The sequence below is a fragment of the Balaenoptera acutorostrata genome, chromosome 19 (assembly GCF_949987535.1).
Source record: "Balaenoptera acutorostrata chromosome 19, mBalAcu1.1, whole genome shotgun sequence".
Taxonomy (NCBI): Eukaryota; Metazoa; Chordata; class Mammalia; order Artiodactyla; family Balaenopteridae; genus Balaenoptera; species Balaenoptera acutorostrata.
The window spans coordinates 12843232-12864015 of NC_080082.1; the positions used below are offsets into that span (position 1 = coordinate 12843232).

General features: G+C 41.8%; 1 protein-coding gene across 4 annotated transcripts in view; it reads right to left on the reverse strand.

The window, feature by feature from the left end:
- ZFP1 (ZFP1 zinc finger protein) overlaps positions 1 to 20784 on the reverse strand; it is a 64505-nt gene that overhangs the window by 36408 nt on the left and 7313 nt on the right. For 2 of the 4 annotated variants that reach the window (XM_057534778.1, XM_007198277.3), the window contains exon 1: positions 1958 to 2096. The exons of 1 other annotated variant lie outside the window; for it this stretch is intronic. The gene's annotated coding sequence lies outside the window, so the exon portion shown is untranslated. Of the gene's footprint in view, positions 1 to 574; positions 659 to 1957; positions 2097 to 20784 lie in introns of those variants that run through there. One more of the 4 variants, XM_057534776.1, reaches the window with a different exon arrangement.

The window sequence follows — 20784 nt, forward strand, 5'->3', positions numbered from 1 at the left end:
TGCCGCAACTAAAAAGATCCTGCATGCAGCAATGAAGACTCGGCACAGCCAAATAAATAAATATTTTTAAAAAATCCCCAAGGTAGATCATTTCCTTAGCCATGAAACAAATCTCAAGTTTTAAAGAACTTAAATACATAACAAAGTATATTCTTTGACCAAAACAGAATTAAACTAGAAATCAATAATAGAAAGAGATGTAGAAAATCTCCTAATGTTTGGAAATTAAATAACAAATTTCTAAATAACCAATGGGTGAAAAAGGAAGTCACAAGGGAAGTTTAAAAAAAACAAAACAAAACACAGAATTGAATGGAAATGAAAACAAAACATAACAGAATTTGAGGGATGCAGCTAAAGCAGTATTTAGAGGACATTTATAGCATTAAAACCAATGTCAAGGGACTTCCCTGGTGGCGCAGTGGTTAGGAATCCGCCTGCCAATGCAGGGGACACGGGTTCGAGCCCTGGTCCAGGAAGATCCCACATGCCGCAGAGCAACTGGGCCCGTGAGCCACAATTGCTGAGCCTGCGCTCTAGAGCCCGTGTGCCACAGCTGCTGAGGCCCGCGCACCTGGAGCCAGTCTCCGCAACAAGGGGGGCCGCTGCAATGAGAGGCCTGTGCACCGCAACGAAGAGTAGCCCCCGCTCGCGGCAACTGGAGAAAGCCCGCACGCAGCAACGAAGACCCAACGCAGCCAAAAAAAAAAAAAAAAACCAATGTCAAGAATAATCGAGGAGATGTTACTACAGATGCTACAGACATTAAAAAGTTATTCTTTCACAATAAAAATTGATAAACATTAGCTACGTTAATTAAGGAGAAAAAGGAGCAATCCCAAATACACAAAATAAAAGTGGGAAATATCAACAAACTCAAGAGAAAAAAGATGAAATAATGGAAAAAAAATTCCATCTTCAATAGCAATAAATTACATAAGAATAAAGTTAATAAAAATGCAAATATTTTATGAAAAAACTTATAAAGTGCTGGCAAGGGGGAAAAATGAAAGAGGAACAAATGGGAAGGCCTACAGTAAGATCCAACTTCATAAAGGTGTCCATTCCCCCTAACTAAATGTAACCATTAACTGGATCATAATAAAAGTACCAACACATTTCTTTAAAATATAACTTACTCTAAAGTACCAGTGGGAATCATTAGTAAAACTTGTATAACCTCAAAGTGGTGAAGGCTTTTGGGTGTCATAAAAAGGAAGAGCAGTAAATTCAACCATAAAGAAATTCAAAACGCCTCCATGGCAAAAACCACCAATGAGCAAAATTAAAAGGTAAATGAAAAAATATTTCCCATTCATATGACAAAGTACCAGCTGGCTGTTTGACCTTGGGTAAATCACTTCACCAGAGCCTTCGCTTTTCCTTCTGTTGAAACTGAGGAACTAAGCGAAGACACAGGGTAGGTGTGAGGATTGGGTGAACACTTCAGCTGAAAAGTCTCTTGCAAAGAGGTCACAGGTCTTACTCATTCAGCAATTTGTGCATCAGGAAACTTGCGAAACCTTTCAAGCCTCCCTCCATCCCGCGAGGCCCTGGGCAGCCGCACGCGGCATCCGGGCGCTGCCAGGTGCGCCCGGCCCCGCCCCCAGCCTCGACCTGCGCCCGCCCGCACGCCGGGTTTCAGGACCCGATCCCGCGCGGCCGGAGACCTTCGCGGCGGGTCGGAGGCGCTTTGCCTGACAAAGGGAGGAAGGCTGGCCCTCGCCGCCGCCCTCCCCTTCGGCCGTTCCCGCCCCCGCACGTCCGGCCAGGCGGGCCCCGCCGGTCCAGCGCCGAGGAGAGGGCCGGCCCGCCCCGGACACCGCCCCGAGGGTCGCCGCCGCCTGCGAGTCACCGAAGTTTGGGCTCCCACCCCACGCGGGCACGAGCCCATCCCTCATCTCCTTCCCCTCGGCCCCCAGACCCCGCGGAGCTGCCTGGCAGGCCCCCCTCATACCTGGAGGGGCACAGCCCCCGCTCGTGGCTCAGTGCCAGGCCGGGTCACGGCGCGGGGCAGCTAAAACGCGTGGAGACCGGAGCCCTGTCACCCACTCGCGGCGGGAGGTGGGGGGAAGGGCGGCCACCGGCGCGCTCGCAGCATTGCACATGCGCAGATGCAGGGGCTGCTTGCCGTCCCAGGGTCCTCCGAGGGGTGGTCCATCGAACTTCGGGACTACATTTCCCATAAGCCTGCAGGGCTTCACCGTAGGGACTCTCAGGAAAGTCTTCACCTTGTTTAGCCGGTCGGATGAGTGCTGACCAAGATAATCCCTTGACCTGGACTTCACTTCCACCAGAGAGGTTTATGAGTTACAACCACTACCTACCCCAAAATACAAATCCTGGCTTTTAAAGATTACACAGGTCATCTATGGTAACAGCATTTAAATTAGAAAATATGTATAAAATAAAGCAAATATTACCCATAATCTCACTTTTCAAAGATAACTGTACGTAACATTAAGTTCACACCTTTCTGATATTTTTAAAAAATAAAATCGGCCATAAAGATACCATGTGCTGCAACTACTTTTTTTTTTTTTTTAAGTTTTAGGTTTACAGTAAAATATGAGGAGATGCAGATGTTCCTCTATGAGGAACACAGAGTTCCACTGTACCACCTGCACCCACACATGCATGGCCTCCTCCACTATCAACCTCCAGTACCACAGTGGTACATTTGCTACGATCGAATGTACACTGACAAATCACCCAAAGTCCATAGTTTACACTAGGGTTCACTCTGGGTGTTGAACATTCTATGGGTTTTGACAAATATATGGTGACATGTATCCACCACCATAGTATCATACAGAATAGTTTCACTGCCCACAAAATCCCCTGTGCTCCATCTATTCATCCTTCCCTCATTCTCCCTGAGTCCCTGAAAGTCACTGACCTTTTTACTGTACTCCTAGGATTGTTACCAAGTCCAAGCTGCACTGCAGGCCAATAAATCAAGAGACGTTCTTGGGGCAAGGAATAGCGACTTAACTCAGAAAACCAGCAGACCTAGAAGAAGATGAATGTGTGTCCCAAAGAACCATCTTGCCTGAGTTAAAACTCAGGCTTCTTTCACACTAAAAAGGGAGGGAGTAGGGTCAAACGTTTCCTGGTTCCCCTCAGCCTCTGGAGGGGGTATGTTAATTTCTTCTTCCTGTAGTCTTTCACAGGTGGGCCTGGTCAAGATGTTTCCTGTGAGCTGAAGAAAGGTATTTTAGCTTAATGCACATTACCTGGGAGGCAGGGGTTCCCAGAGATGGGCTATTATGTATAATTTAAGCTTATAGGCAACATCCCTTTAGTGATTAACTTGTAATAGAAGACGAAATTTCTTCCCTATTACAGTTTTGCCTTTTCCAGAATGTGACATAGTTGGAATCATTCAGTATGTAGCCTTTTCAGATTGGTTTCTTTCACTTAGTAATATGCATTTAAAGTTCCTCCATTCTTTTCATGGCTTGATAGCTCATTTCTTTTTAGCACTGAATAATATTCCATTGTATGCATGTACCACCACTTATTTATCCATTCAGCAATTGAAGGACATCTTCGTTGCTTCCAAGTTTTGACAATTATGAATAAAGCTGCTATAAGCATCCCTGTGCAGTGTTTTGTGTGGAAATAAGTTTCTCATTTGTATAAATATCAAGGAACACAATTGTCAGATTGTATGGTGAGAACATATTTAGTTTTGTAGAAACTGCCAGACTGTCTTCCAAAATGGCTGTACCATTTTGCATTCCCACCAGCAATGAATGAGAGTTCCTGTTGCTCCACACCGCTGTCAGCATTTGGTGTTGTCAGTGTTGTGGATTTTGGCCATTCTAATAGGTGTGTAGTGTTAGCAACTAGTTTTTAATTAAAACAACATATAGTCTCAAAAAGCTACTGTTACTGAACCAAACTTGGGTCTGTATGCAAACAGCGAAGCCAGTCTATTGATACCAGGCTGTGGTGAAGGAAAGTGCAGGGTTTATTGCAAGGCCAAGCAAGGAGTACAGGCGAATAATGCTTAAAACACTGGAATTCCCCAATGGCTTTTAGGGAAAGATTTTTAAAGACAGGGTGAGGGAGAGGATTGTAGAGTGTGGAGTAATCAGCTCATGGACATCTTTATGATTGATTGGTGGTGAGGTAATCAGGAGTCAACATCATCAACCTTCTGGTTTCAACCAGTTTGGGGTCTATGTGCTTGTGGTCAACATGTAGTTAACTTCTTCCACCTGGCGGAGGTTTCAGGATTGGCAAAATAGCTCAAGGATATGGTTCAAAATGTTATCTATAGCCCTTGAGAAGGAACTAAAGGTCCTTGAGTTTGTTTACTGGCCGAACAATTATTATTTTGTCTTGCTTGACTGTTTTTCTTTGTTTTTGTATTTTCTCACTTCTCTGATTAAATCTGCTCTTTGGAACTTGGGGAAGGCCTACAAGGCTAAAGTTTTCTACAAACAAGAGGCAGGCAGAGGACATTGGTGGGGGCAGTTCTTTCCTGGGAAGACCCTATCATAGGGTTCTGCTCAGATATATTACTTGTACATCAATGTTCATAGCAGCACTATTCACAACAGCAAAAAGATGGAAACAACCTTAGTGCCCATCAACAGAAGAATGGATAAATAAAATGTGGTATATACATATAGTGGAATACTATTCAGCCAAAAAAAGAATGAATATCTGATACATGCTACCACATGGATGAACCTTGAAAATACAAATGAAATAAGCCACATACCGAAGGACAAATATTGTATGATTCTGCTTACATAAAGTATCTAGAATAGGCAAACTCATAGAGACAAAGTAGAGATTGCTGGGGACAAGACTGGGGGAAGGCATGGGAGTTATTGTTTAATGGGTAGGGAGTTTCTATTTGGGACGATGAAAAAGTTCTGAAAAGAGACGATGGTGATGGATAAACAACACTGTGAATGTGCTTAACACCACTGAATTGTATAGTTAAAAATGGTAAATTTCATATGTATATTTTACCATAATTTTAAAAAATAATAAGCTGAGTTGAAGTGATTGTTGCATAACTCTGTAAATTACTAAAAATCAAAGTCTCAGCAAGGTATTTTTGTTATTTATTGTTTGTGCCCTTTTGATTATTTTTTGTTTGATGGAATAATTCCATACTTCATCAGAAAGAAAAACAGAATACTCAGGATATTTTTTAAAAAGAGAGACTAATAACTATTAGATATAAAAATGTATTACAAAGCTAAAACATGAAAACTTTTTCGTACTGGCTCCAGAAAAAAAAAAAAAAAGACTCAAGAGTATATATTAATTTAGTGTCTGTTTTCACAGCACTTGTGAAAGATTGGAATTTTCCATGATTGTTCTTGGGCAACTAATTAACAATTTGGAGGAAAAAATGTTAGATTCCTAAGACTGCATATTAGGACAGTTAAGTATAAGCCGGATTCACAATTTAAATTTTAAAGTGAAAGTATCAAAGTAGTTGTAAAGAAATGATAAGGGAATGTTTTTATATACTTTGGGTGAGAAGGTATGACACCAAAGGCATAAATCATCAAGGAAATAATTGACAAATTCAACTATAGAGACTAACTTTGAAAAAAATGCTATAAACAAAGTTAAAGACAAATAAGCTGGGAAAATATACATGGTACGTGAATGAAGAAAAAGGGTAGTCTTAATTTATGAACTCCTCTTATATGTTAATTTAACCCCATTAAGAAAAATAAGCTCAGTATATGAAGAACCAATTAAAGACGAAATACACAGAATAAATTTATCAAAAATGTTTTCTCTCTACTCAAAATCAAAGAAAAGCTATATGATAACATATGTAATATCATTTTGACCTATAAGTTTGGTCAATGTTTAAAAGAGTAATGAGACCCAGGATAGGAACAACTTGGAAAAAAATTTTATACAATTCTGGTGGGATTATAGTACATAAAATCTTTCTGAAGTCCTCACTGTATCAAAAGTTGAAAATTTTAAATTATCATAGATTTTAATCTTGTACAATGATATATATACATGAATGTTCTCACATTACAGCTTATATCTGCAAAACACTGGAAACAGTCTAAAAATCTTTCAATAGATGTAATTAAATTATGATATGTAAATGGAATTTGGGGAGACATTGAAAATGATAATGTATACTAACTCCATGGGGGAGGTGTCTAATAAGTTGAGAAACGAAAAAATGTAGATCACACAAGAGTATGCAGAGTGTGATACTATTTTTGTAAAAATTATGCATATTTTAAAAAGACTAAATACTGAAATGTACAAAAAGAAGAAATATACACTTTTCCCCCAATAAACACACACAAAATAAACTCCCTACTGCCTTATGCATAACAACATAAAGTACTGTGTGCATGGACTGTTTCTGAAGACCTTGCAAAGTTCAAAACCACATTATTTTCTATTAATTTCCTCTTAGGAATAAAGGAAAAGTATAGAGGATGTTTTTTAAAAAAACATATTGCATATTTTAATTTAAATGTTGCTTTAAATTGTTTTGACCTTCCACTAAGGTTTCACACTCTCTTCTCAATCAACTACCCAGCATGTCCTAGTGGTTGTTTGATCTTCCGAGCATGTTGTAATATCCACTTCCGTTCCAACAAGCACTGGCACCAACAGTAAGCACATGCTTGTATGGCACTGTTATTGGATGTAAAGAGATTTTAACTGTTATAATAGTGACTGTTTAAAGTGGAGCAAATATCCCAAAGCTCATAAATAACAGTGTGGTTAGCTCATAGATATTGACAAAAAATTTTATTTTTGTTTATGTGCTCAAATGACATTCCCATGGGGCATAGACCCTAGATCATATGATTTTATCAAAGAACTTGTATACTCTGTTATATTAAAATCCATTGGTCTTTCTTGTACTTTGAATGGATCATTTATCCAGGCATGATTTTGTAACATCATGCCCTGGTCTTTGAAGAACACTGGCTTACTGAGTCATAAAGATCTTTGAAATGTTGATACATTTTATTACATAGTATCAAATGACCATAATAATATCACCACTGGTCTCATCAGAAAAGCTTTAATAAGTATTGGGAAGCAGAATCAGGTTTTTGCCAAAATTCAAATTTTCACTTGGAAGCTCCTTTTATCATTGGGCAAGAAATATAGTCACTTGTTTTCCTTGGAATGACAGCTCACTTCATTCATTGAGAAAATGTCTGCCAAACACCCAGCCTTTGTTTGACTGTCAGCCACTCAAGTAAAAATGTTTCATGAGAAAAGCAGCTAGTTCAGCTCACGACTCAACCGCACAAGTGGTTTTCCTGGAGACAACGTCTTGCTTCTGTGTGCAGCAGAAGTACTTTGTACGTACTTCCCGTTTCATCAGACAGAATATTAAAAAGACATGCGCTCAAAGGTTGAGACAATACAATTAATCATTTTTACTGCTCCATTAAGGTCATTCTTAAGTGAAACTGGCACTTCTTTCCTGCAATCGCGTGAGAGCGCAGAAAGCAGTGACTGCCAGGGAATTCCCTGATGGTCCAGTGGTTAAGACTCCGTGCTTCCACTGCAGGGGACATGGGTTCAGTCCCTGGTTGGGGAACTAAGATCTTGCAGGCTGCAGCGCGGCCAAAAGAAAAAAAATAGGTAGTGACTTCCAGTGCAGCTTGGTGCCACTGTCTGGAATCCTGCTGCGGCACCAGCAAGCTTCCCCACCAACTGCTTTTGCACCATCAGTGCAAATGTCAACTCAACGAAATAGGAAAATAATGCCGAAGTGTTATTATTAAAAGAGGCTTGACCGGGCTTCCCTGGTGGCGCAGTGGTTGAGAATCTGCCTGCCAATGCAGGGGACACGGGTTCGAGCCCTGGTCTGGGAAGATCCCACATGCCACGGAGCAGCTGGGCCCGTGAGCCACGGCTGCTGAGCCTGCGCGTCTGGAGCCTGTGCCCCGCAACGGGAGGGGCCGCGATAGTGAAAGGCCCGCGCACCGTGATGAAGAGCGGTCCCCGCACCGCGATGAAGAGTGGCCCCCGCTTGCCGCAACTAGAGAAAGCCCTCGCACGAACCGAAGACCCAACACAGCCAAAAATAAATAAATAAATAAATAAATAAAAGGAATTATTCTCATGGCCTGTCCAAATTATTAAAAAAAAAAAAAAAAAAAAAAAAGAGCCTTGACCTCCTGGATCCCATGCAAGGGTCTTGGAGACCCCAGGGGCCTGTGGATCACACTGTAAAGCACAGTCACTGTGCGCCATTATCACACCTAAAATATTTTAAAAGTTTCCTTAATAGTATTCAAATGTCCAGTTGGTGTTCGTATTTCCAAACTGTTTCCATGAACATTTCTTCAAATTTTTAAAACTCAAGATCCAAATGAATCCACATCCCATGATTAATGTCTTTTAATACATAGGTCCCCCCCTCCATATCTTTTTTTTTTTTCTTTGCCATTTGTAGGCTGAAAACACTGGATTGTCTATTCTGAAGAACTTCCACACAGTCTGGATTTTCCTGATCACCTTAAATTTTAATTATCAATTTTCTGTTCCTTCATCTAGACTCAGAACCTGAGAAGGTCAAGGTTTAAGAAGAATTTTTGGCCAAATACTAACAGCAATTCCTTACTCCTTGCCAGGTTTTAAAACAGTTCTTTTTCTGAGTGAGAGGTTCAGGTTTTTTCCCCAAGCATCTTTATTTTCTACTCCTTTTTTCAGCATTCCTGCCATTAACGCTTGTCAAGCACCTGCTGGTGGCAGGCACTGTGCTTGGGCACAGCTGTGAGCGACCCATAGCTCTCTCCCCTTATGAGCTTACATTCTACTTGGGGAGACAGGCAATAAACAATGAGTAAAACATAGAGCACGTCAGATGGAGTTCACTGCTAAGAGGGTCGTATCAGGAGTGTCGGGGGGGGGGTTGCATTTTTGAGTAGAATGGCTAGAGAAGACTTTACTCAGCAGGTGAGGTTTGAGCCAAGACTCCATAATCACGTATTAGGCTCCATAATCCCTATAATCATGACTCCAAGACTCCATAATCAGACCCCTACCAGTGGATGTTCCTTTCCTTGTATTATTTCCAGTGTCTGACAACACCACTCCATCTGGTCACCAATTTCTCCCAGCCAGTCTACCTGCCTCCCTCTTTTATATACCTGAGATGATGGAAAGGAATGATACCTAATCACAGTTTTTCCCTCCTCATTTGGGGCTCTGAGAAGTGGCCTCTATTTTTTTTTTTTTTCATGGCAAAATTACACGGACTTCCCTGGTGGTCTAGTGGTTAAGACTCTGTGCTCCCAACGCAGGGGGCCCAGGTTCGATCCCTAGTCAGGGAACTAGATCCCACGTGCCGCAACTAAGAGCCCGCATGCTACAACTAAAGGGCCCACATGCTGCAACTAAAAAAAAAAAAAAGATCCCATGTTCCACAACGAAGACCCCGTGTGCTGCAACTAAGACCTGGCGTGAAATAAAAAATAAATATTTAAAAAACAAAACAAAATTACAAAGTAGGGAGCCTGCAAAAATTCTCCTTATTTGGAGCAAAGTGAATATCTCATGCTATCTTTCCTTTATTTTTAACATCAATTAACTCTGGAGAACGGAACTAACCTGAACCTTGAAAAATTTAGTTATCTTAACTGAGTGTTTGACAAGGCCATCTTTCACCTCAGTGAATGAAGCGATCTTACATGGTCAATGGCTTAGAAGTCTTCATCAAGGATCCTCTGGGCATATAAGGACTGTCTGTCTCATTTATTGAGGCCTTTCCAGCACTGTGCTCGGTACAGATGAGGAATGAATGAATGACTGTGGCAAGAAGTAACAACGCTTGAAACCCAACTACTATCAGTATCATGCAGTTCTGTAGTCCTGTCCACCTGAGTGTACCAAGAGCTGCCTACGCATCCTGCATCCTGCTGGAGGGGGTAGCTTCCAGCATCATCCAACTTTTCAGGGCTGCCCACCTCAGTGGAATGGCAGTGCCCCCGCATAACACCAGGGTAGGTAGCTGCTCCTTCAGTTCTTCTTTCCTGCTAGCCAGGTCTTGGGACTGCAAAGAACTCCAGCTAGTTCCTCGCTATATCTCCTCCTTGTGGAGAGACACCTAAAGAATATCCTATTAATCCCACCTTGGGGAAAAAATAATCATAGTCATTCGGAATCAGGTTTATTACTGGGTGCACTGTTTTTTATAGAGAATTTAGAGATAATTTCATACAAGTCAGAAAGATGTGGGTTTGAGTATTATTGGACAAAGTATTATTACAAAATAAAGCAACTGCATCAAAGCTTCCCCTATTTTATGGGTAGATCCATAAATAGAACAGATCAGGAGTCTATTGGTCCAAATACCTGTTTACAAATGGAAAAACAAAAGCCTGGAGAAGCCAACAAGTTTTAATTCTGAAAAAGATAATCTGTCTATGGCTTCAAAATGATAATATGACTGTTTTAGGGGGTCCCACAGACCATGCTCAGGTTCAATTTTTCCTTAGAAGGACTCAGAACTCAGCAAGCTGCTGCACTCATGGTTACAGTTTGCTGCAGTGAAAGGACACAGATTAAAATCAGCAATGGAAAAATGCACAAAGGCCAAGGTCCTGGAGATACCAGGCACAAGATTCCATCTGTCCTCCCTCAGTGGTGTCATGCAGACAGCGCTTGATTCTCCCAGCAATGGTACGTGACATCACACATGGAGTATTGCTAACCAGAAGCTCAGCCAAGCCTTGGTGTCCAGGGTCTTTATTGCAGCTTGGCGCTATGAGCATGTCTGACTGCCCACACGGCTGACCTTAGTCTCCAGCCCCTCCCCAGGTCGAGCTGATACCATGTGGACCAAGAGCCCCAGCATAAAGCATCTGGCTGGTTCAAGGTCTCCAGGTAAAGAAAAACACTCTTATCAGACAGGATATTCTACCAGCCTAGAGGTTAGAAGTTACCTCCCAAGGGCTGGGCAACAGTCAAGCCTTCCTTTGGAAGGTACAAGGTTTAGACAACCCAGACTTGCTAAGTTAACCCTTTACTGCATAAGGCCCTACAGTGCTTTTTTTATGCTATGGGAAATTGGTTTTGTATTTTGTTTTTCCAGGAAAGCAATCCTGAAGAACACTGAGGTGTTCTTCATACACAAGCAATCATTTCTTTGTGTCCAGCCGTGGGTCACAGTTTGCTAAATAGCTTGAAGGAAGTTTATTTCTGTATCAGAAGTAGTTGATATCTCAGTGGGATTTAGAGGTCATTATGGAAAAGGAGTGGCCTCAATTACCACTTGATTTTGCAGGTCTTCTTATCAGGAGGTGCAGTCTATTTCCCTGCCTCTTGAACTGAGGCTGGCTTTGTGACTTGCTTGGCTACAAAGCTATGAAAATAATGATATATTGGCCCTCACATGTTCCTACTTTCTCTTAGAATGCTGTTGGAACACAAGAGACCACGTGGAAGAGAGCAAGTTGTCCTGCTGAGTCCCTTCTAAACCAGCCTACCGCCAGCTGACGCCCAGATATATGAGAAATTCCAACTGAGATCAGCAGAGCTGCCTACCCAACCCCCCAAATTAACCAAAAATGCACAAGTGAGACAGGCCAAGACCAGAAGAATCACCCATCTGACCTACAGACTCATGAACAAGAATAAATGTTTACTGGGCTTCACTGGTTTTCCGGGGGTTAAGACTCCACGCTTCCAGGTTTGATCCCTGGTTGGGGGAATTCTGCATGCGGCCAAAGAAAAAACAAAACAAGACAAAAAAAAGAATAAATGACATGAATCATATCAATGTTTTCTTAGGTCAGTCTCCCAAGGCAATAGAAATAAAAACAAAAATAAACAAATGGGACCTAATCAAACTTACAAGCTTTTGCACAACAAAGGAAACCTTAAAACAAAACAAAAAGGCAACCTACAGAATGGTAGAAAATATTTGCAAAGGAAGAGACAGACACGACAAGGGACTACTTCCTTTTTTTCTTTTTTTAAATTATTATTATTTTTTGAATTTTATTTTTTTTATGCAGCAGGTTCTTATTAGTTATCTATTTTATACATATGAGTGTATATATGTCAATCCCAATCTCCCAGTCATCCCACCACCACCACCCCCTGCCCCTTCTTTCCCCCCTTGGTGTCCATACGTTTGTTCTCTACATCTGTGTCTCTATTTCTGCCTTGGGAACCAGTTCATCTGTACCATTTTTCTAGATTCCACATATATGCGTTAATATACGTTATCTGTTTTTCTCTTTCTGACTTACTTCACTCTGAATGACAGTCTCTAGGTCCATCCACGTCTCTACAAATGACCCAATTTCATTCCTTTTTATGGCTGAGTAATACTCCATTGTATACATGTACCACATCTTCTTTATCCGTGGGATTACTTTCCAAAATATACAAACAGCTCATGCAGCTCTATATCAAAAAAAGCAGGGCTTCCCTGGTGGCGCAGTGGTTGAGAATCTGCCTGCTAATGCAGGGGACACGGGTTCGAGCCCTGGTCTGGGAAGATCCCACATGCCACGGAGCAGCTGGGCCCGTGAGCCACAATTGCTGAGCCTGCGCGTCTGGAGCCTGTGCCCCGCGACGGGAGGGGCCGCGATAGAGAAAGGCCCGCGCACCGCGATGAAGAGCGGTCCCCGCACCGCGATGAAGAGTGGCCCCCGCTTGCCGCAACTGGAGAAAGCCCTCGCACGAACCGAAGACCCAACACAGCCAAAAATAAATAAATAAATAAATAAATAAATAAGAAAATCCTTTAAAAAAAAAAAGCAAACAACCCAAACAAAGAATGGGCAGGAGATCTAAATAGACATTTCTCCAAAGAAGACATACAGATGGCCAAAAAGCACATGAAAAGATGCTCAACATCACTAATTATCAGAGAAATGCAAATTAAAACTACAATGAGGTATCACCTCACACCAGTCGGCATGGCCATCATTAAAAAATCTACAAACAATAAATGCTGGAGAGCATGTAGAGAAAAGGGAACCCTCCTACACTGTTGGTGGGAATGTAAATTGGTGCAGCCACTGTGGAAAACAGTATGGACGTTCCTCAGAAAACTAAAAATAGAGTTGCCATATGATCCAGCAATCCCACTACTGGGCATATATCCAGACAAAACTATAATTCAAAAAGATGCATGCACCACTATGTTCATAGCAGCACTATTCACAATAGCCAAGACATGGAAACAACCTAAATGTCCATTGACAGATGGATGGATAAAGAAGATGTGGGGGACTTCCCTGGTGGCGCAGTGGTGAAGAATCCGCCTGCCATTGCAGGGGACATGGGTTCGAGCCCTGGTCTGGGAACATCCCACACGCCGCAGAGCAACTAAGCCCATGCACCACAACTACTGAGCCTGTGCTCTAGAGCTCACTTGCCACAACTACTGAAGCCCGTGCACCTAGAGCCCGTGCTCCACAACAAGAGAAGCCACTGCAATGAGAAGCCTGTGCACCGCAACAAAGAGTAGCCCCGCTCGCCATAACTAGAGAAAGCCACACACAGCAACGAAGACCCAACACAGCCAAAAATAAAAATAAAAATAAATAAATCTAAAGAAAAAAAAGATGTGGTACATATTTAGAATGGAATACTACTCAGCCATAAAAAAGAATGAAATAATTCCATTTGCAGTAACATGGATGGACCTACCTAGAGACTATTATACTAAGTGAAGTAAGTCAGAAAGAGAAAGACAAATACCATATGATGTCACTTATATGTGGAATCTAAAATATGACACAAATGAACCTATCTATGAAACAGAAACAGAATCACGAACATAGAGAACAGACTGGTGGTTGCCAAGGGAAAAGGGGGTTGGGGGAAGGATGGAGTGGGAGGTGGGGGTTGGGGGAAGGATGGAGTGGGAGGTTGGGGTTAGCAGATGTGAACTTTTATATATAGAATGGATAAATAACAAGGTCCTACTGCATAGCACAGAGAACTATATTCAATATCCTGTGATAAACCATAATGGAAAAGAATGTTTTAAAAACAGAGGGCTTCCCTGGTGGTACAGTGGTTAAGAATCCACCTGCCAATGCAGGGGACATGGGTTCGAGCCCTGGTCCTGGAAGATACCACATGCTACGGAGCAAGTAAGCCCGTGCGCCACAACTACTGAGCCCGCGAGCCACAACTACTGAGCCCACGTGCCTAGGGCCCATGCTCCGCAACAAGACAAGCCACCGCAATGAGAAGCCCGTGCACCACAACGAAGAGTAGCCCCCACTCACCGCAACTAGAGAAAGCCCACACCCAGCAACGAAGACCCAACGCAGCCAAAAAAGAGTTTAAAAATAGAATGTATATATATGTATAACTGAATCACTTTGCTGTATAGCAGTAATTAACGCAACATTGTAAATCAACTATACTTCAATTAAAAAAAAAGATCAAAAAAAGAAAGAATAAATGTTTATTGTTTTATGCCACAGAGTTTTAGGTGCTTGTTAAACTACAGCAATAGCTAACTGATACAGTGGGGTAGTAAATGGAGGAACAAAAGTACTTTTTGAAATTAAAGTGTATTAACACAAATCAGACAACTGTCAACCAAACATTTCTGGTTCTAAGGAATGTGGCAATGAAGCCTCAGAAATACTTGTTCTTTAGTCAAAGAAAAAAAAAAAGGGTCTTTCATCATTTTACTTGTCTACTAGATCTTTAAAAATTTTTTATTAAAAAAATGTTTTAAGTGTAAGAACACTTAAAATGAGATCTACCCACTTAACAGATTTTTTTTTTAATTTATTTTATTTTATTTATTTATTTATTTTTGGCTGTGTTGGGTCTTCGTTTCTGTGCGAGGGCTTCCTCTAGTTGTGGCAACCAGGGGCCGCTCTTCATCGCGGTGCGCGGGCCTCTCACTATCGCGGCCTCTCTTGTTGCGGAGAACAGGCTCCAGACGCGCAGGCTCAGTAGTTGTGGCTCACGGGCCCAGTTGCTCCGCGGCATGTGGGATCTTCCCAGACCAGGACTCGAACCCGTGTCCCCTGCATTGGCAGGCAGACTCTCAACCACTGCGCCACCAGGGAAGCCCCCACTTAACAGATTTTTAAGTGCATTGTGCAGTAGGGTTATATACAAGCACAGTGCTGTACAGTAGATTTCTAGAATTTATTCATTTCACATAACAGAAATTTTATACCTGTGATTAGCAATCTACTGGATCAACACATTAATTCAAAAAATGCCATTTTCGTCTAATACTTTTATGATTTCATTTATTTACATTTAAATATTTTATCTCTTTGGTATTTACCTTGGATACGGATCCAATTTTATTTTTCTCCCTGACACCATGTGTTAATAAGTCCATTTTTACTACACGGACTTAAGGTGCCACCTTCATCATACATAAAATATTTGGTTATATTTCTCAACTTTCTATTCTGTTCCATTAGTCTTTCTGTCTATTCATGCAACAATACCACACTTTTCATGATTGTGTCTTACGGTATGTTTAGTTATCTACTAGGATCCAATCCCCCCTTATTAATCCCTTTTTATTTATATTTTTATTAATAGACCTAATTTTTTCAGAAAAGTTTTATATTTACCAAATACTGAGCAGATAGCAGAGTTCCAAATATGCCCCCACAAGAGTGCACAGTTTCCATCTACTTTTTTTTTTCTTTTTGGCTTCGTTGGGTCTTCATTGCTGCACGGGCTTTCTCTAGTGGTAGCAAGCGGGAGCTACTCCTTGTTGCGTTGTGCGGGTTTCTCATTGCGGTGGCTTCTCTTGTTGTGGAGCATGAGCTCTAGGTGCACGGGCTCAGTAGTTGTGGCTCATGGGCTCAGCAGTTGTGGCACACGGGCTTAGTTGCTCCACAGCATGTGGGCTCTTCCTGGACTAGGGATCGAATCCATGTCCCCCAAATTGGCAGGCAGATTCTTAACCTCTTCACCACCAGGGAAGTCTCTATTTTTTTTTTTTTTTTTGTTTTTTTTTGTTTTTGTGGGGGTGGGTTTGTTTGTTTGTTTTTTTTTTTTTTTTTAAAGGATTTTCTTATTTATTTATTTATTTATTTTTGGCTGTGTTGGGTCTTCGGTTCGTGCGAGGGCTTTCTCCAGTTGCGGCAAGCGGGGGCCACTCTTCATCGCGGTGCGGGGACTGCTCTTCGCTCTTCATCGCGGTGCGCGGGCCTTTCTCTATCGCGGCCCCTCCCGTCGCGGGGCACAGGCTCCAGACGCGCAGGCTCAGCAATTGTGGCTCACGGGCCCAGCTGCTCCGCGGCATGTGGGATCTTCCCAGACCAGGGCTCGAACCCGTGTCCCCTGCATTAGCAGGCAGACTCTCAACCACTGCGCCACCAGGGAAGCCCCTATTTTTTTTTTTAAAGATTTTTTTGATGTGGATTTTGATTTTTTTGTGTTTTTTAAAGTCTTTACTGAATTTGTTACAATATTGCTTCTGTTATGTTGTGGTTTTTTGGCCACGAGGCATGTGGGATCTTAGCTCCCTGACCAGGGATCAAACCCACACCCCCTGCACTGGAAGGCAAAGTCTTAACCACTGCACCTCCAGGGAAGTCCCTCCATCTATTATTAATTAACATCTCATATTAATTAGTATGGTTCATTTGTTATAATTAATGAACCAACATTAGTATATTATTAACTAAGGTCCACAGTTTTTTCAGATTTCCTTAATTTTACTGAATGTCCTTTTTCTGTTCCTGGATTCCATCCAGGATGCTACATTACATTTAGTCTTCATGTCCCCTTAGGCTCTGCTACAGACTGAATGTTTGTGTCCCCATAAAATTCATATGTTGAAACCTAGTCCCCAATGTGATGGTATTTGGAGGTAGGGCCTTTGGGAGGTGATCAGGTCAGGAAGGCAGATCCCTCATGAATGTGATTAGTGTTATAAAACGGACCCCAGAAAGCTCTCTTGCCCCTTCCACCATGTGAGGACTCAGTGAGAAGACAGGTGTCTAGGAACCAGGAAGCAGTTCTTATCAGACACCAGATCTGCCGAAGCCTTGATCTTGGACATCCCGGCTTCCAGAACTGTGAGAAATAAATATTATTTAAGCCAATAAATATTGTTCATGGGTTGCTGAAGTCCATTCAGCAGCCTGAATGGACTAAGATGGGCTCTCCTTGGCTGTGGTTTTTTCAGACTTTCCTTGTTTTCGATGATTTTGACAGTTTTGAGGAGTACTAGTCAGGCATTTTGTAGGATGCTCCTCTATTGGTACATGTCTGGTGTTTCTGTCATGGTTAGACTGAGGTTATGGGTTTTGGGGAGGAAGACATCAGAGGTAAAAAGCACCATTTTTATCATACCATATAAAGGGTATTATATTAGTTTCCTAGGGCTGTTGTAACGAAGTATCACAAACCAAGTGACTTAAAACAACATAAATTTGTTTTTTCTCAGTTCTGGAGGCTAGAAGTCTGAAATCAAGGTGTTGGCAAGGACATGCAGCATCTGAAACCCATAGTGGGGAATCCTTCCTTGCTTCTTCCCAGCTTCTTCTGCAGCACCTCAATTGCTGCCTCTATGGTCACGTGACGTTTCTCTCCTCATGTGTCTGTGTCTCTTCGCCTCTTCTTATACGGACACCAGTCACATTGGACTAATGGCCAACCCTACTCTAGTAGGACCCTGTCTTAACTAATTACATCTGCAAAGACCCAATTTTCAAATAAAGTCCATTCTGAGGTCCTGAGAAGGACATGAATTTTGGGAGGATGCTATTCAACTCAGTACAGGTACATACCATCAATGTGGTTTTTGACTGTTGATGTTGACCTTGATCAGCTGGCTGAAGTAGCATTTGCCAGGTCTCTCCACTATAATGTGACCCTTTTTCTTTCCCCCTTTCCATACTGTACTTTGGAAGGAAGTCACTTGGAAAAGCCCACATTTAGGGAGTGGGAAGTTATGCTTCCTCCCTTGAGGGTGGTGTAGCTACATAATTTATTTGGAATTCTTCTGAATGGGAGACCTGTCACTTTTCCCCATTTACTAATTTATTCAATCAATCCAGTTACACGTAAAGCTGTATCAGAAGTGTTAACTCGTACCCCTGTGGGAAACAACTTGCCTGATTAGAGTACAGTGCTTATGAGCCATTCCTTTTGCCTTTAGTCTAATAAACTCCATTCATTTAGGTCAGCACCTGTTTCTCCCACCCTCTTCAGTGAGGTCATTTCATACATTTAGAAAGATAGAGTTAGACTGTCTTGTCACAGTCTGCATTCTTTCCTGGGATCCGCCAATCTCCTAAACGATTTTTTTAGAAATTTGCCTGGGGACTTCCCTGGTGGTCCAGTGGGTAAGACTCCGCGTTCCCAATGCAGGGGGCCCAGGTTTGATCCCTGGTGGGGGAACTAGATCCCACATGCATGCCACAACTAAGAGTTCACATGCTGCAACTAAGAAGCCTGCATGCCGCAATTAAAGATCCCACATGCCACAACGAAGATCCTGCCTGCTGCAACTAAGACCTGGCACCACCAAAATAAATAAATATTTAAAGAAAGAAAGAAAGAAAGAAATTTGCCTGCACTAAGGTTCACTTTTGGTGTTGTAAAGTTCTATAGGTTATGAAAAATGCATAATGTCATGTATCCACCATTACAGTATCATACAGAATAGCTTTACCACCCTAAAAATCCCTTGTACTTCATTTATTCATCACCACCCCCCTGGTCTCAAGTCCCTGGCAACCACTGGTCTTTTTACTGCCTCCCTAGTTTTGTCTTTTCAGAATGTGACATGGTTGGAATCAGGATGTAGTTTTTTCAGAATGACTTCTTTCACTTAGCAATGTATATTTAAGGTTCCTCCATGTCTTTTTGTGACTTCATAGCTTATTTCTATTTTTAGCTGACAAATATTCCATTGTATGAATGGACTGCCGTTGGTTTACCCATTCACCTTTGGATGGACATTTTGGTTGTTTGGTTGTTGACATTTTAGTTTTGGGGGATTATGAAAGCTGCTATAAATATTTGTGCACAGGTTTTTGTATGGACAGAAGCTTTCAACTCAATTGGGTAAGTACCTAGAAAGGTGACTGCTGGATCATATGGTAGGATTATGTTTAGCTTTATAAGAAACTGCCAAACTGTCTTCCAACGTGACTGTACCATTTTGTATTCTCACCAGTAATGAATGAGAATTCCTGTTGCTCTGTGTCTTCATCAGTATTCGATGTCAGTTTTTAAAATTTTAGTCATCCTAATAGATGTGTAGTGTCATCTTGTTTTGTTTTAATTTGCAATTCTGTGATGACATATGATATTGAGCATCTTTTCATATGCTTATTTGCTATCAGTATATCTTCTTTGGAGAAATGCCTGTTCAGACCTTTTGCCCGTTTTTAAATCAGGTTGTTTGTTTTCTTATTGTTGAGTTTTTTTTTTTTAATAGATCTTTATTGGAGTATAATTGCTTCACAATACCATGTTAGTTTCTGTTGCACAACAAAGCGAATCAGTCATATGCATACACATGTCCCCATATCCCCTCTCTCTTGAGCCTCCCTCCCATCCTCCCTATCCCACCCCTCTTGGTCATCGCAAAGCACTGAGCAGATCTCCCTGTGCTATGCTGCTGCTTCCCACCAGCCAACTATTTTACATTCGGTAGTGTATGTATGTCGATGCTACTCTCACTTCGCCCCAGCTTCGCCCTCCCACCCCATGTCATCAAGTCCATTCTCTATGTCTACCTCTTTATTCCTGCCCTGCAACTAGGTTCATCAGTACCATTTTTTTTTTTTTTTTAGATTCCATATATATGTGTTGGCATACGGTATTTGTTTTTCTCTGACTTACTTCATTCGGTATGACAGACTCTAGGTCCATTCACCTTACTACAAATAACTCAATTTCGTTTCTTTTTATGGCTGAGTAATATTCCAATGCATATATGTGCCACATCTTATTTATCCATTCATCTGTTGATGGACATTTAGGTTGGTTCCATGTCCTGGCTAATGTAAATAGAGCTGCAATGAACATTGTGGTGCATGACTCTTTTTGAATTATGGTTTTCTCAGGGTATATGCCCAGTAGTGGGATTGCTGGGTCATATGGTAGTTCTATTTTTAGTTTTTTAAGGAACCTCCATACTGTTTTCCATAGTGGTTGTATCAATTTACATTCCCACCAACAGTGTAGGAGGGTTCCCTTTTCACCACACCCTTTCCAGCATTTATTGTTTCTAGCTTTTTTGATAATGGCCATTATGACCAGTGTGAGGTTATACCTCATTGTAGTTTTGATTTGTATTTCTTTAATAATTAGTGATGTTGAGCATCTTTTCATGTGCCTCTTGGCCATCTGTATGTCTTCTTTGGTGAAATGTCTATTTAGGTCTTCTGCCCATTTTTTTTTTTTAAGGAATTCCTTTATTTTTATTATTTATTTATTTATTTATTTTTGGCTGTGTTGGGTCTTCGTTTCTGTGCAAGGGCTTTCTCTAGTTGCGGCGAACGGGGGCCACTCTTCATTGCGGTGCGCAGGCCTCTCACTATCGCGGCCTCTCTTGTTGCGGAGCACAAGCTCCAGACACGCAGGCTCAGTAGTTGTGGCTCAGGGGCCTAGTTGCTCCGCGGCATGTGGGATCTTCCCAGACCAGGGCTCGAACCCGTGTCCCCTGCATTGGCAGGCAGATTCTCAACCACTGCACCACCAGGGAAGCCCTTCTGCCCATTTTTTAACTGGATTGTTTGGTTTTATGATATTGAGCTCCATGAGCTGTTTGTATATTTTGGAGATTAATCCTTTGTCTGTTGTTCCATTTGCAAATATTTT